Genomic DNA, 16174 nt, shown 5'->3' on the forward strand with positions numbered 1-16174 from the left:
CAGAGGGGAGGGAAAAAAACCCCAAACCCTCTCTAAACAGCCAGTGTGTGACAAGCAATACATTTTCACTTTCATTTACCCTCACACTGCAAAGTTCACTCAGAGAACCAGAAGTGTTAAAGGAAAATACTGGGAAGGACTGGTTAAAAAGAAAACCTTGGCTGAAGTGAGATGGAAAACAGATTTCCCGGGTTAGGTAAGTATCAGAAAATAATACATAATGTTAGACATCCGAAAAGGGAAGTAGGAAAATATTTAGGAATGTGCATAACCATCTGCAGCCTAAGAAAAGCACCAAAAAAATCCCAGTTTCATGAGGAGAGGACACAGCACACAGGAGGTGCCAAGCTCCAGGATCTCCCTGGGCAATGGCCATTTGCTGTGCCCAGCACTGCTCTCTGGGACTGCCTGTGTGCAGCTGCCTCAGGACACCCAAACAGATTTTGCTTTGCCCTTTGGGTTTCAGGGAGCCTCCCTCTCTCCCTCCCTCCCTCCTCAACCAGTTTGCATCTGTGTAGGTCCTGCAGCTTCCAGGGGGAATCATCTCTTAGCAACACTCACAAAAATAAAATAAAGTCAGACCCAGCAGGGACCTGGAAGTGAGGCCACCTGCAATGGGGAGCACTCCAGGTCCATCCAACATCCAACAATTAACATCTCCTCCAGCTCCCAGTTTGCTGAAAGCCCCCCTGTGCTGCCATGGAGCATCAAACCTTTGATCTGAAAGCCAACCGTGCCCTGGGCTGCACTGAAATTAGGGTGGGCACAGGGATAGGGAGGTGATTCCTCCCTCTGCTCCCCTCTAGTGAGGCTCCACCTGGAGAACTGGGTCCAGGTTTGGGGTCTCCAGCACGGGAAGGACCTGGAGCTGCTGGAGCGAGCCCAGAGGAGGCCACAGAGATGCTGCAAGGGCAAAGAGCCCAAACACCGTGTGAGGTGTCACCATCGGTGACAGCAGGGAGGAACTGCGTGTCCCAGAGCCAGAAGGAAGCTCTGACATCACCCAGGGACTCCTTCAGCCCTGCTGAGTCACTGCTCTTCCCCCAGGAGCAGCAGGAACAACAGGAACAACATCCCAGCCTCAGGAACAACAGGAACAACATCCCAGCCCCGGGAACAACAGGAACAACATCCCAACCCCGGGAACAACATCCCAGCCCCAGGAACAGCAGGAACAACAGGAACAACATCCCAACCCCAGGAACAACATCCCAGCCCCAGGAACAGCAGGAACAACAGGAACAACATCCCAACCCCGGGAACAACATCCCAGCCCCAGGAACAGCAGGAACAACATCCCAACCCCAGGAACAACATCCCAGTCCCAGGAACAACAGGAACAACATCCCAGTCCCAGGAACAGCAGGAACAACAGGAACAACATCCCAGTCCCAGGAACAACATCGCAACCCCGGGAACAACAGGAACAACAAGAACAACAGGAACAACAGGAACAACATCCCAGCCCCAGAAACAGCAGGAACAACATCCCAACCCCGGGAACAACATCCCAGCCCCAGGAACAGCAGGGACAACAGGAACAACGTCCCAGGAACAACAGGAACAACATCCCAGTCCCAGGAACAGCAGGAACAACATCCCAACCCCGGGAACAACATCCCAGTCCCAGGAACAGCAGGAACAACATCCCAACCCCAGGAACATCAGGAACAGCATCCCAGTCCCAGGAGCGTTCCCGTGTCCCTGCTGCCCATCCGGGGCTGAGCAATGGGGAACTCAAAAAAAATCCCCTTTCTATTTCTGGGTGAGGTGCATGGAAATCCCCAGTTCCCATGGGAAGGCATTCACACCCCCCTGGACACTGCCACATCCTTTAACAGCAGTGCTATTACGGGATGCTGAGCGAGCAGCCGTGGGGCTGGGGAGCCCCTGGTGCTCCTTCCCCTCCAGGCACTGCCAGCCCCCCTGGCACAGCCCGGGCCGGGGTTTGTGTGCCTGTCCCCACTGCCCACGCTGTGTTTGGGAAGGAAATCCCCCCACGTGGGCTGGAGGGGAATAAAGCCATCTGTTCATGGAAGCCAAAGCAATTCATGTATAGAGCTGGCATTAAAGGGTCTCTCCTCCATGCAAATCCCCTCTTGTAAACAAACCTTTCAGGTCCCCAGGTCCCAGCCTCACAGCAAGTTCCAATCTGATTAGTTACTCCACGTGCCTTAAATTCCCCCCTTACAGCTCCCAGTGAATAAAACTATCTTTTTGCTGAGGTATATTAAACACTCACTGAATTTCACCTTGAGGTGTCCTTTGCAGTGATAATGGGACCCCTTTGGGTGAAAAACAAGCAATTTAATTTGTTTTGTTGTCCTCCAGACCTCCACCCACACAGCCCAGCACACACTGAGTTTTATCTCCCATATTTGCACTACTCCAGATTATTTGGGGTACTTGCTTAAAGCAGAGCACAGAGTGCAAGGTGTGTAGAATGAATGAATTAATTAATGAGAAGATATTCAGCAACAGTTCTGTGCCATTCTCTGAGCAGCAGTCCTGGAGGGCACCTGTGGGAAAAGCACCTGGTGCAGGTGAGCTCACCCGAGGGCTGAGGATTCCTGCAGGAACACACACTGTGGATTCTGGAAAAGCAGTGGGATGAGGAAACATCCCCCCTGTGGAGGAAATGCATTTGTTAACCAATGGTTTAAACATGGGAGCACCAAACTGGAGGCTCAGGCTGCTCAAGGAACCCCAAGGAACCTCCACAGCTCCTCTGAGCCTGAGCCTTCCCTCCCTCCACCAACACCCACTTCGTTTTCTCAGATAATTAATTTGTCTTCTCAGTTTTTCCATTTAAAAACCCAACTCTGAAAGCTCCCCAAATTGTAACACAACCTGGGAAAAGCATCATGTGCACCCCAGTCCTTTCATCCCTGCCCCACTCTGCTCCCCACTGCAGGGATGTGGCTCCAGCTCACCTCAGTCCAGCATTATAAAGGCTTTGATCCTGAGTTGAAACCAGCCTGATTTCTTTCCATTGCTTTGTACATCCCTTTTTTTTTCCCAGTTCTGTTTAAAAACAGGCAGGAAACTGATAAAATTATGAGAGCTAACTGAATATTAAGCACTTTATGCCTCACTGATTTGCATTTCTTCCTTGTAAAGCAGAGTCTGTAGATGTCACCTGCAGTGTTCACACAGAGGCTTTGCTTCTCTTGTCTTGCTTCAAGTCAGAGCCCACAATCTTCACTCAGAAGTCCCAAACACAGAAAAAATGATGGTCCTGCAGCAGAAGACAGTTAGAGAAGAGTGAGATGCATTTTCTGAAAGCAAAAAACCAAAATATTTTCATTAAATGTGATCTCTGCTGTGAGCCCCAGGACTTCCAGGCAGTTCAGAACAAACATCTCCCCCTTGGCCTGAAGGACCAGAATGGCAAGTCTTGGTCTTACAAAATAAAAAAAAAAGAATGAAAAAATGAAATTGTGGATGCCCTGTGTCTGTGTGTGGGGCTGAACTTACCTGGAGCTGCTGAGCTGCCCTGAGGTCAGTGCAGGCAAACAGGAAATCTGATGGCCAGGGAAGAGCCAGTGCTGGGAACACTCGTGATTTTGGCATTGAAAGTGTTACAGAAAACTTGCCATAAAGTTCCTCTGAGGCTTTAATTTCCCTCCCCCCAATCTCCCTTTGATTTTGATCCCCTCCTTTCCTTGTGTCCTTTGAACTCTTTAAAAAAAAGGCACTTTGAAGAGATGTCATAAAGTGGGGGCTTTATTCAGGATCTCCTCTTTGATGCTCCTGCTCCACGTGGGATGTGGAGCTGAAAGCTGAGACAGAAAGGAAAGGGCACAGGAGTAAAAGTGTGGCTGTGAAAAGTGTGTTTGGGCACAGGCACAACCCCACAGTGAATTTTGGGCTGCAGGGACCTGCTGTGCTTACACCCAAGCTGCAGAGGAGCAGCAGGCTGGGAATTCCTCATCCCAAAGAATCCCTGATGTCACCACAAGGTTACAGATTTAATTTCACATTACATATTTCATTTTCAAAACCATTGCATTAACAGTATGAATTCTGTATTACAGAATGATTTTGTGATTTGTATTTTATTGTTAAACCTCAATTCTTTCAATATTCCAAGTAATTTTTAATAAAAAACATAGTAGACATAGCCCTGAATCAAATGTATGAAGTTAATCAGTTAAGCTGTAAATTTAACATTCCTTTGTTTTCATTTTTATTTCAGCAGGTCTCCTGTGACCTGACCCTGTGCTGTCTTACAGTTTTAAGTATTTTTCAGAGTTCCAAGAAAATTATCTGAGCCTCACTGGAAGTTTCTGCTGCATTGCTAGTCTTATGGTTTTCCCCAGTTGTTATTACAGAAATATTCCAGCAGCCTGCCCTGTTCGAAGCATTTCTATTCTGAGGGAAAACTTTGGAGAGCAAACTGCTCTGTGGGAAGAGCTCTGTGTCACTTGGAGCATCTCTGGTCCCCAGCCCTCAGAGCTGAGCTCTCAGCAGCTCCAGGAGTTGGGTGCTGGCATCACCCTGCTGCCCTCCCCAGCTCCAGCTGTGCCAGCCATGAAAGGTTCCTGCTGTCAGACACACAAAACACCATTAAATGATCAAAAAATGTAAATAATCCTACTAAAAAAAAATTCCCAAAAATGTAAATAACCCTGTGCACACAAGCTGCCAAGGCAGGCCCATGCCCTGGGGAGCTGATGGGAAGCTCAGGCAGGAGGAAGCAGAGCTCACCCCCAGCAAAGAGCACCCTCCAAACACCCCTTCCATACTGGAGCATCCAGAAATCAGAATCACGGGATCACTGAGGCTGGAAAAGCCCTCTAAGATCATGGAGTCCAACCTTGCTGCAGCCCAGGCTTAGGCTTTGGGTGACTTTTCCCCTCCTGAGCTTCTTTTGGATTTACAATGGGACATTTCCAGAGTGAAGCTTTTTGTGCAGCACAAGGCCACAGTTGGATCCTCTCAACTTTGTTTAACCTTTGCACAGGGAATTGCATTAACATCCAAAGGATCCTCTCAGCCAGGGAGAAACAGATGTTCAGGCATTAGATAAAGCTACAAGCAAGCCCACAGTGTTTGTCAGCAGGGATGTGGGGCTGAGTTTGGGTTTGTTATTTTTACTGGGTGACCACTGGTAGGAATTATTCAGAAATAAGTGAAAAATATCCTGAAAACTGCTTGAAGGGTTTCTGAAAGGATTTTTTTCTTCAGTTGCTTCTTCTTACCTGCAATATCAATTTATATTCTTTTTTTTTTTTTTTTTAATTACAGCCAAGTATCTGCTTCCAAGACTGAATGCAGATGCAGCTGGAACAGGAAATTTTAACTTGCTTCCAACCTGGGAATTTTGCACTTTAAGCTTGAGATAAGGAGACAACTTGGTTTTAAAGATACACGTCCCCTAACAAAAGACAATTGTACTTCCAGATGGGCCACCCCACAGCCCTCCTGAGAAACCAGAAAATAACAAAATCTAAAGAGCTAAGTAATCCCAGTGTGCATTTATTAAATTATTCCCACTTAATACACTCCTAGAATCACAAAAAACACAGAAAGCTTTGGCTTGGGAGACCTTAAAGATAATTTATTCTACTCTGCCACGGGCAGGGACATTTTCACTGTCCCAGGTTATTCCAGCCTGGCCTTGAACACTGCCAGGGATGGGGCAGCCACAGCAAATCTGGGCACCCTGTGCCACCCAGGCAAAGCCACAACTGCACTGGCACTGCCCAGAAATTCTCCCAGAGGATGAGGAGACCTCACAAAGCATCCGTGGCTTTTCCTGCTGCTGCAAAGGAGCCTTGGGAAGAACCACAACAGCCTGGCTCCTCCTGCAGCTGCTCCCTTCACACAGCCAGCCTCGAGGAAAGCAAGGAAAAAGGAAAAAAAAAATGAGGTAGTGAATGAAAAAGGAGGATTTTTGTGACGGGCATTTAGTGTTGCTGACCCGGGGCAGATTTTTTTTTTTTTTTAATCAAACATATGAAGCTGCAACTGGAAAAGCTGTCACTAGGGAGAAATGCAGCACCCAAACATCAGGTCCTGAAGTTCCCATCTCCTAATTCCTGGTGTCCCAGTCCCATCTCCCCCAGGGGAGGGCAGGGAGCAGAGAGCTGCCCTGCCACAGCCAAAGGCACCCAAAGTAGGGCAAACTGAAAGGCTTTGCTCCCAGCTGAAGGTCACCACTGTCTCCCCAGCCTGCTCTGGGAGAGTCAAGTGTATTTACATTGAGAAGATGTGGAGAGGTTTTGGAGCTGGAAGTGGTTAGAGGAAAAAAAACAGGCTGCTCAAGAGAGCAGGAGCATGAGGCTGCATCCCAAATGCTGAACGCTGAGGGAGGAAAGAATGAAAAATCCCAAATAACAGACATTTCCCTCAAAGGGCAGGAGTGTTAGAGCTGCCTTCCCCACTCCTGGGCAAGCACTGGGACGTGTTCCTGTACAAACTGCAGCACTGACGAGAGGCCTTGGGTAACATTTGCAGAGGGCTTTGACATGGAAAGTCCAAATTTCCCTTTACGGAGGCAAAGTCTGACAAAAGCATAATGGAAAGAGGTTTCTGACGGACAAAAATTGACTCCCTGGCACACACACAAGGCCATGCAAACTTTCCAGCCTGCCCTCCAAGTGTGAGCACTGGTGTTTCCATTAAGTGCCTGAAAGCTTCTGCAGAAAAAGTAAACTCATGATTAGACCGAGCACGACTTTTCCCTTGGATTTCTGCAGAATTCTTACAAGTGGTTTTGCAACAGGAGCAGGGATTACCCGGGTACATTTGTGGGTGTCTCTTCTGACTGCACTGCAAGAGGAACACACATGTGGCCATTTTAGGGTATTTGTCTGAAATCATTGTGGGGGACAGCTCTCAGAGGAGACTTCATACCGAAAAAAAATCATAGAAGAAATCACAGAATTATTCAGGTTGGAAAAGCCTTCTAAGATCATCGAGTCCAACTGTTCTCCAGCACTGCCAATGCCACCTCTAGCCCGTGTCCCCAAGTGCCACACCCACACCGCTGTTAAATCCCTCTGGGGATGGGGACTCCACTCTTCTCTTAGGCAAGAAATTTTCCCAAATATCCAACCTAAACCTGCCCTGGTGCAGCCTGGGGCTGTCTCTGTCCTGTCCCCTGTAATCAGGAGAGGAACCTGATCCCCACCTGGCTACAACCTCCTACCCACAACAGGCTGGAAGCAGCTCTGGATCTGAAGCCACACGGAAGTTTGGGAAAACCCAAACCTAAAGCAGGCTGCCTCCTCTACCCCAGCATGATCCCCCCAGCCAGGGGCACCCCTGGGACAGGGGACACGTGTTGACACAGAGGTTGCATCACACATCATTCACACGAGGCACACACCACAGCACTGCCTGCACAGGAGAGCTATGCTAGAAGACTAATTAATGTATTTTGGCTGTCTGCTAATGAAGCTCAGCAGCTGGAAGCAGGCAGGGTGCCAGCACCACGTGAGTGCTCCCTTCTCCCTTGGACTGGCTTCAGGAATTGCAGTATCCACTTGTCCTGCTCCATTCTTCTTCCCCCCCAAACTGAACTAATCAAAGTCTGGCTGTGAGTTATCACGGAGGGAGGGGCACAAACGTGCCTGGAAAAGCTATTGTCATCCTAACCCTGCTCCCATGCAGGATTCCACTGCTGCATTTATCACCCCCAGCAGAATGGCCGGAGGCAGAGGAGTGCCTGCCATGGAGAGCAGTTCTGAGTGACGTTCTTGCATTCTTGACTTAAGCCCATTTTTCTGGTTTCCATGCAAACCTCGATGAATTTTAAAAGGGAGCATTCAGCCCGGACAGTATCTCTCTACATGGAGATTATTCTCCTGCTTGGCACAGGGGGGAATCCATTGGATTTCTTCTCCTCTCCCCATCACAACCCCTGCCTGTCCCACACATCCCAGTCACCTCCGTTGGTTGCTGCACCATTCCCATGACTGCAGGCAGGAATTGTCCCTCCAAAAGCCCAGCAATACAAACCCTTGCAGCCCATCCATGAACACCCACACACGTACAGGTGTGTGCTGGCACCGAGGACGGCAGGAATGTAAATACATTTTACTCCTAATTATGGAAAGTACTTTGGCAGGAGGCAGCCAGCGACACAAAGAGCTACTATTGAGGTTCCTCAGGCTGTGGCCTCCATTCAGCACACAATTGACAATATTTAGACAGCATGGGCTAGTTCCTTCCTTCACAAGGTAACTTCCTGCTCTGGCAGCCCCGGGCAGGCTGTAAATGACCTTGTGTTTGAGGACAGGGGCAAATCAAATAAGTGGGCACAGGCAAGCAGTGCCTGCTCGCTGCTGCTCCTCCTCCACCATCCCTGCTCCTCCAGCACCATCCCCTGCTCCTCCAGCACCATTCTTTACTCCTCCTCCACCATCCCCTGCTCCCTCCTGTCCACCCACAGCCCCGTGGGCTGAGCAGAGCTGGGAGTTCTGGCAGGAGATGCTCCCGTGCTGCCCAGCAGGGAGGCAGCAGCCAGGAGTGATCCCCCTGCACAAAGCTGGGACAATAAATGATGGCATGCAAATTAAGACTTATTAATGCCAGAGGAATCTCATTTGGGGTTTTGTGTCTCTCATCTCTCCCCTCCCATTTTCAGCCTTCCCCAGGCAAACTCTCCCCTCTAGGATGCTCCAAGGTTTGCTGGTCTCTCACTGGGCAGCTTTTCTCCCAATCCCTTCCTTGCTGTCCATGCCCTGTTCCAGCCTGGCTCACACAGGGCCAGACCACAAGCCCCATTGACTTCTGCAAGTCCGGCTCTAAAACCAAATAAAAAGCTTTTCATTGACACTCAAGTGTAGGTGCAGCAAGTCAAAAGCCTTATTTTCATGTTTTACAGCACTCCCACCTGAATAAATTCATTTTAAGTGCCATTTTTCCATTTGTGGATTATGAAAGGTTGGGAGGTCTGGATGCCATCACCAGGGACCCAAAGGCAATCTATTACCCACTGCAGGGCCTGGCAGTGCTGCAGGGTCCCTCAGCACTGCCCTGGTGACTCCAGCCATGGCCAGAGCCCTGCCCCAGACACACACACGGACAGACACACGGACAGAGGGACAGCAGCTCTGCCCCTCACAGACTGGGACAGGCACGTGCCCATAAAGCAATGGTGGGACTTGAATGTGACATGGCTTAGTGGGGGGAAAAGAAAAAAAAAATCCCTAATATAAAATATTTCCTAATCCACCCACCTTCCTGCTCCCGTTTGGAGCAGAACGGCTCCATTGTGCTCTGGGGTTTGCTCAAGGCAGAGCCTGCACAGGGCAAGGAGGGGCTGCACATCCCTCCCCACGAACACAGCCCCAAACCCAGCTGGGGCTCCTGCAAACACCCACTTTGGGTCCAGGGCCAGCCCATTTCCAGCTATAATGCACAGCATCACCTCAAATTACAAATCACGTGTAGGTGCAAGTGCCCGAGGCACATTTGGCACACCAACAGCTACAGGAGAAATCTGAAGGAATAAAGTGTCATGGGATTGTTGGCTTTGCATATATTTAATTTTCCAGCCATTTTTAATGCTATGGAAGCACAGCTTAGGGGTGATGGAGCATCTCTGCTGCCAGCCCAGAGCACAGAGGTGCTCTGTCTGCCCAGCCACGAGATTTGGAGCTCTGTGCACAGTGGGACATCCTGTCACACCCACAAAACATCAGCAACTCAGCACCTGAAGGATCACCAGCTTTAAAACCAGACCAGAAGCAAGAGGTGCTCCGTGGTTTTTTTTCTGCCACAGAAAGGTTTGGCACAGCCTCTGACAGCTCCCGAGCAAACCAGGGGAGGTTGGAATTTATTCCACTCGTGCAGGGGAGCTCCCCTGACAAACCCAGCAGGCTGCAGCACCATGTGGCTCCTCAGTCCTCACACACAAAACCCTCCACAGTAATGCAGGGACAGAAGCACTAGGTGGCAAAAAAAGCCAACAGGTTCTTATTAGTTCCAATGTGGAAATGAGCATTAATGCCTCTATAAAATTTCAGGGATTTTCAAACCAACCATGACGGGTCTCAGCCCAGGAGCAGTGTTTTGTTGTTCCCTGTGAAGGGTGGAAGTGAGGGCTCACAATCAGACAAAGAAAAGGGGGAGAAAGGGGTTAAACCCCAAATTGAATAAATAATACCAAAGTAGAAAAAAAAAAAAATCTTGCTGGATTTCTGAGCATCATTTCCTTCCTGGCAATGACCGTGTAATAAAGCATCAAAATAAACAGTAATCAAAAAAATAAATGTCTGGAATTGGTCGCTATTCCAGATGAGAAACATCTGCAGGGGTAGATCAGCAGATCTTTTCTCTTTTTCTCGGGCAATTAGTTGGACAATTCTGCACTCTTCTAGGTAAAATTATTCTCCCAGCCTCTTCTATCACCTCATAAATTAAATCAGGATTTTTGCAAAGGAAGGTAAAATCAATAAATACCTCCAGATAAATAAAAGCAAAAGACTCCCCTGGACAGAGCTGAGCCTTGGGTTCCTTGGGACCATTTCCTGTGCAATTCTCGTTTCCAACTGCACTTTCTCAAAAGGATGAGGGGAAAAACCAACCCTCAAAACGTTTTAAAATTTTAAAGCAAGGTTATAATTTTTTTCCTGTGCTGAAATGAACATGAGATAAGGCTGGATTAAACCAATGTATTGACTGTGTGACTTGTTACACACCATAAACAAGGACAGTCTCATTCATTTTGGAACCACCACTGCCAATTATGAAAGCATTGTGCTTGCCATACACATTGATTAGAAAAGCTGTTCATTTGAACTAATAAAGCAGTAAATGAGCTGAAATTGTCTTTTCTTTATTTTTAATATGATAAATGGAATAAACTATGGGTGCATCTGTTCCAAGCTTCTTCTCCACAACATGTTATGTCTGAAAAGCCTGAAAAATGTTCTTTTCTATTCCAACATTTCAAAGTAATGATTTTCTGCAAAGCATCACCTACAAAACATCCATCAGGCTTACACAGTTTAATCCTCCTTCTGCATTTAGTTCCCTCTCTGAGCTGAACCACATTAGAGGGGGAGGAGAGAACAGGCAGCAGCCTCCAGATAAACCATGGCCATCCCTGCCCTGGGTGCAGCTCTTGAGATGCCACAGAACCATGGAACCTTCCAGGCTGGAAAAGGCCTCCAAGATCCAGTCCAGCCACTAAACAAAGTCCCCAGGTGCCACTTTCAGAAAAATCTGTTTTACAGCCAGAGGGACAGACACACGCTCTGTTTTAGCCACAAAATTATTTTTTCCTCTCTCCCATTACCAAAATTTTTTTAAACCTTGCTGCTTAGGTCTCTGAGCCTCTCCCAGCAGGATAAACCCCTGCTCATCTTGAACATGAAAATGCACACAAACCTCTCAGATTTTAAAAACATTTCCACCAAATTGCAAGGGAAAGTCCCTCCAGCATCTGTGCCCCCCTGAGGCAGCACACCATTACTCCACAGAGTAAATGCTGAAGGGTTTTTTTGCCCAGGCACTGTGGTGACACAGCACATCGAGGCAAATCCATATTCCAGTTTTGGGATCTCCCAGGATCAGTCCAGCTGGAGCTGGGAATGCAGACCTGCTCCCTGCACTGCCCCAGAATGGGAGCTTAGTCAAAGAGCAAACAGAGGGGAAAAGTGTCACCAGATAATGAACACCTTATTTTAGGCCGTGGTTAAGTCATTTGCTTTTCTGAGAAGGGAGTTTTTTTTTTATTGTATTTAGTGGGGGTTTAAGGGCAGCCATGGTGAAGTTTCTACATAAAGGAAAAGCAAACAGCTGAAGAGTCCTCCCTGGGCTTTGATCCTCCCTGCAGTGAGTAAACCATGAAGTGATTGTTAAATCCTAATCCGATTTAAAACTGCTTTTGAATGCTTTAGGGGAGGAAGTGCTGGCTCTCACTGTCCTTCCCAGCCCAGGGGTTTGAAGCTGTGTCACCCTGCCTGTGCAAAGAGCCAGGGTCCCCTCCCTGGCAGCTGCTGGAGCCCAAAACACCCACCTGGAGATAAAGCTCAATCCAGCTGCAGGTGAATAAATCTCATGTGGGCACCTGGAGAAAGCTCCCCAGAAACTCAGCTGCAGAAAACAGGGGAGCACAGCTCAAAGAAGAGCCAGAAGCCAGAGCAGGAGTGACCCCAATGAACTCCCACCCAAAGAAGCTGCAGAGCTGTTTAACACCAGGGCACAGCCTGGGCACAGAGCTCAGCTCAGGGAATGGGGATCCCACATGAACAACATCCATGGAGCAGAGCCCCAGGGACTTCCCATCCTGGGCAAAGCCCTGGGCCTGTCCTGGGCAAGCCTGGCTTTGTGTGACAGACCCTGCTGACAGCACAACCCAACCTGACACCAGCAAACAGCCCTGACTCTCCTGACTCAGGATGTGGATCCACAGGAGTATTTTCTTTAGCACATAAAACTATTTCTAGTTTTTTCTCCAGAAATACCATTCAAAAGGAACCAGGATCAAGCAACCTGCAAAAATGTAATACAAGAATTGCCAAGCAAACTTCAGCTGCAGCATCATTCCTGTGAGAGAGTCTCTCATGACATGCTGGCAGATGACTTTTATGCCCCCTATTTTTTATTCCACCACCTTATTATTCTCTGCACCCCTTTGGTTTGTTGTTGAGATTATCTACAGGTACACCTCCAGCCCAATGACCCCATTATTACAGAGTTGTAGGACCCTGCCAGGCCAGAGGGACAGCCCTGGTTTCAAAGGGTTTATGAAGGGGAAAACAGGAACACTGAAGATTTAGGATCCTTACATCTGGATTCTGTCACTGCAGCAGGATAAAACAAAGCCATGATCCAACCTTGTTTGGTCAAGTGTGGATCTGAAGATGAGCAAACACATCCCAGCTCAGCAAGTTGTTATTTTCTGTGTGTTCAGTCCACCAAGAGCCTGGTAGGAACAGAAATTTCAACACAAAAAACCAAGGCCCCAGGACACCAGGATTAGAAATGTGCTGGCAGCTGGCAAGATACCAGAACAGTTTCCTTGGCTGGAGCCAAAAAGCAGTGATTTTTGTCCTGGAACTGTTTATAAATCCCAGCTCCAGAAAAGCTTAAGAGACTGAGTGTGATCCTTGACACAGGAAAACCAGGACATGGGTGTTGGCTCTGGGGACATGGATCTCCAGGGGAAAAACGAGTTTCCATGTGCCAGTGCTCATCCAGCCATGGCTGCAGCTCTCCTGGTGCTGGATCCCACCTTGGCCATGGTTTAAGAGCTGCTTTGAAACACTTCATGCTCTCCAGGATGTTTCCAAAGGTAGGAACAAGGAAAGGCAAGAGCAGAACCCTCCCCTCCCTTCCAAAAGCAGCTTCTAAAGAGCAAAATAACCTTTCCTTCAGGAGAATGTGCTTTTGTAGCAAGACTGGTACATTTTTCGAAATGATCTCTTTTCAAACAATTAAAATCCACACCATATGCAAGGCCACGAGTCAAATCTCTGCTTTACATCACACACGGCACTTTTAAATGACATCTCCTTTTTCCGGGGTGGAAAATCACAGTCAGCATTTGTATATAAATATTATTACACAGCTTGAATGTAGAAGCCAGGAAACAGAGAGTGCTGCATGACAACGTGCTAAAAATTCCTTGCTGCATTTTTTTTTTTGTGTGGGGTTTTTTGTTTTTTTTTTTTTTGTGTGTGTGTGTGTGTGGAGAAGCAGCACTGTTTGTACAGGGATCCCATTGTCACACACAGCCTTGTGCTCACAGCAGCTCAGCCAGGACCAACACGTCCCCCTGAGTGAGCAGCACGTAGGAAATTGTCTCCTCAGCTCCTGAAACTCGTTCACTGCTCCCCTAAAAAATTACAGATTCATTTAACCTGTGCATACATTAAATCCCAGGCTATTGTCATGCTCTGAGTGCTCATATGCCTGAGAACAGGAACACAATAATTAGGAGGGTGAGCTTGTCCTCCAAAGAGAAGCAGATGAAGAAACTGCTGGCACACATTCTCTTAAAAGTAATAATAGCATTACTTATCTTAATAATATTGCTTTATTCTAATGAAAATACATTTCGTTAAACAGATTTTCAACCTCAACAGTTCCCTTTTCACAGCTCACAAGTGACTGACAAGGCCAAAGACTAAGCCTGGACTTTGTTTTGGGCTAAGATCAAGCTTAGGCTCGGGTTGCTGTGCAATAGCTTGAGCCTGAGTGGCATCAGATCCTCATTTCTCCTGGGATGTTTTAATTTGCTATTCCAGGGCTACAGAGACAGAAGTTGAATAGCCCAGAGCTTTTCCATCTGCAAGGAACAAATGACAACACCTGAAATTGAAATCTCCACCCTGCAGATCACCAAACCTTAATCCCTCCATATCAAATGGTCGAGTCTCTGCTGCTAAAAATATCCCAAACGACGCCAGCTCTTCAAGCATCCAGAAATAGTGCTTGGTTTTTGAAAGCCACACACTTCCATGTGTCCACAATGTGCTGCTTGCCTTTGAAAACAAAAACACTTGCACTGGAGATACACACTGTTCCATTAGAGCAGTCAATGCAACCCCTGAGGCACAAAATCCTGAAACAGGGAGAAGCCACGTCCAGAACACACAAATCATATAAATATAAATATAAATATAAATATAAATATAAATATAAATATAAATATAAATATAAATATAAATATCCAACGAGACACAGAGCACCTTGGGGATCCTGCAGCACTGACATCAAACTATCCCTGCCCAAAAGCACCGAGATAATGAAAAATGAGCAAGGAAAGACACCCCACCATTAACAGAGAGACAGCACAGGATGGGCAGAGTGTGCAGTCCCTTGTTAAAATTGTCCTTAAATAATCTCATTAATTTCCTGCTGGACAAAGCAAAACTGGCTTGTCAAAGGTGCTGAAGTTAGTACAGCCTTAATAAGAGAGCCTGGGACAGAAAAAGGACACGTGACATCCTCTAAAGAATATTTTTAAGATAAAAAAAAATGTGGCTGGAGCAGAAACGTGCCTGGGATGGGGAATAAAGGAAAAGTGGGCTAAGGTGGGGGTTCCATTCAATCTGTTGTTTCACTGCTCTACAAATCTCCCTAAAATTCCTAAAGACAGCAAAACCTTTCCCTTTGGAGCTTCCAACCTCAGAGTCCTTCAGAAGAGCCCACAGAGCTGGACCAGGACCTCCTGCCTAAAATACCCCCAGGGTTGGGTGAGTAGGACACATCCACAGAATTTCATTCCTGATATCACTGGACTTGTTAAGACAAAATATTCGGAGGGTTCCCTGTCCCTTTGGCTGCCAAGCTCCTCTCAGGAATATCAATTTGCAGACCAGCCATAAGAATTTAACATTCCTGACAATTCTGAGGGCCAAGATTTGATTTGATTATGAAATTTCAAGGTCATTTCCAAACTTTATCCATTCTGGTTCTAATTACTTCGATAACTGAGACAAGTTTTGAGGTGAAATCTCAAGTCTCTTTCAACACATGCTTTAATGAAAAGAAATTCACAAAACCGAAGGATAAACAGGTCAAAACGAGTACAAATAACTTTTCCCTTCTAACGTTAACCCTTTCAGTGGATACTGAACAGAAGCTGATGTTCTTGGGAAGTGTTCCCATCCATTGGACGGACAGAGGAATTTGCTTTAGAACTGATAAAGAGCTTTTAAGACAGGACTGAAATATAAAACGTAAAACCCCCAAAATTCTGCACCAATAACTCACCCCGGTTTCTCCTCCCTCGTTTCCCCCATTTGTCCCACAGAGGAGCAAAGCCCCTGCCCTGCCTTGCACCAAAGCCCCAGCGAGGACGTGCCCAGGGGCTCGGGAGAATTTTCCCTGGGAGGAACTCGGCCGTCACATCCCATTCCATTTGGAACTTGGGCTATTTTTGCCCAGTGCATCATGCAGTGCTTGTCCTCACTGGCTCTTGCTGCCAGGATGATGACTAACTTTCTCCCTCCACTTGTTCCCTCCACCCCTGAGAACATTCACATCCATCTGGAGTTTCTCACAACAGAATATTTTTCAGCGAACCAAAAACACCGTAAAACAGGATCAGCCAGGCCAGCCCAGCGTCCTCCTGGCAGAGCTGAGCCCTTCACCCCGGGCTGGGGAGGCTCCTCTGAGCCCAGCCTGGCTCTGCAGGGTGCCCAGCTGAGGATCCCCCTTGGGCTGCACAAACCTTTGCCTTCATCCTCTTCATTGTCTAAAATAA

The 16174-nt window shown here is 47.5% G+C and overlaps 1 long non-coding RNA gene across 20 annotated transcripts in view; it reads right to left on the reverse strand.

Annotated features, from left to right (window-relative positions):
• Nucleotides 1-16174, reverse strand: part of LOC148221945 (uncharacterized) — a 56445-nt gene that overhangs the window by 27479 nt on the left and 12792 nt on the right. For 5 of the 20 annotated variants that reach the window (XR_015807113.1, XR_015807112.1, XR_015807106.1 and 2 more), the window contains exons 1-2: nt 3091-13600; nt 2554-2627 (exon numbers count right to left, since the gene is read on the reverse strand). This is a non-coding gene — a long non-coding RNA (uncharacterized LOC148221945). Of the gene's footprint in view, nt 1-2534; nt 2628-2933; nt 13602-16174 lie in introns of those variants that run through there. The other 15 variants (XR_015807114.1, XR_015807100.1, XR_015807097.1 and 12 more) reach the window with 12 other exon arrangements.

Source organism: Sturnus vulgaris, chromosome 15 (assembly GCF_052056855.1).
Source record: "Sturnus vulgaris isolate bStuVul1 chromosome 15, bStuVul1.hap1, whole genome shotgun sequence".
Taxonomy (NCBI): domain Eukaryota; kingdom Metazoa; phylum Chordata; class Aves; order Passeriformes; family Sturnidae; genus Sturnus; species Sturnus vulgaris.